The following is a 1213-nucleotide window of genomic DNA, read 5'->3' on the forward strand; positions in this document are numbered from 1 at the left end:
CCTTCCTCCCCTCGCACTTCAACACAGCAGAACACATTCACAGTCCACAGCCGCGCGTCTCTCATAAAATAGCACTCAATCTTAAAATTGAACTAAGAGAGTGGAGGACGGACATGTTTTAATTTTAGATCGAGATATTGGGCATTTGCAACACGAATTGTGAATAGGTCACACAAAGTGCCAAAGATTGAATGCACTACAAGAGACTAACATTCAAAGAAAAGGAGGAGAGATATGGAAGATAAATTATTGATACGAGGGAAGAAGCTAACTACACCAGAGTAAGAGCCCCCTCTGACCACCCACGATAATGAGAATAGATGTTTGATAGGAGAGAAGGAGCAACCATATCAGAGCGCCCACTTGGACAGATGTGCATACAGAAAAACATACAGACGGACAGGCAGGAAAAAACCTAGACAAACGGTCTAAATTAAGTAAAGAGAAACACGGAAGACACAGCAACGGAAAATTGGTCGTTAAGAAAAATGCTGTTGTAAGAAAATCGAAGGTAAAGGTTTTGGACCATTGTTCAGTTTCTTTAAAAGACAAAGAGAGTTTTCTTTATAACAAATCAAATATACGCAACAACGAAACCAAACTTCTCCTATTGGTAAGGCAAAGCCCACTTTTGGTGCAGGTCAAGATTTAAAATTTCTGGAAACCCCCGAAATCTGGGTTAGCCCCCCTTGTCTTAAAAGCGACCAATTCGTTTGTTATATTTGCTTGAGTAAGGAGAAGCACATCGACACAATAATGACCATTTAGTGCTGAGAAAAAGTAAGACAGACAGACAGAGACACTTAACAGAGTAAAAGTAAAGAAGTAGGGCCTACCGGTGGCACCCTCCAACCACCCACCGGTAAATTCGGTGCTAGGAAAAAAGTAAGAATGATAGACGTAAAAAAGTACAGATTGAGAGCAATGAAATTAGGGGCACCCGCTAACTAACAGACAGACAAATAGACAGACACGCAGACGACAGACAGGTAAAAGAACAGGCAAGAAAAAAGGCAAACGAAACACGGATTGAATTAAAAGGTCAGTTATGGAGGGAAAAGATGAGAGAGAGAGAGAGAGAGAGAGAGAGAGAGAGAGAGAGAGAGAGAGAGAGACAGACAGACAGATAGGCAAATGTACATCAACGGGCGTGTCAATGTTGGCGTATATACTCGTATCAGCGCACGTGTAAGTGCAAAAAATATGCATATGT

This window comes from Aplysia californica, unplaced genomic scaffold (assembly GCF_000002075.1).
Source record: "Aplysia californica isolate F4 #8 unplaced genomic scaffold, AplCal3.0 scaffold01226, whole genome shotgun sequence".
In the NCBI taxonomy this organism is placed as follows: domain Eukaryota; kingdom Metazoa; phylum Mollusca; class Gastropoda; order Aplysiida; family Aplysiidae; genus Aplysia; species Aplysia californica.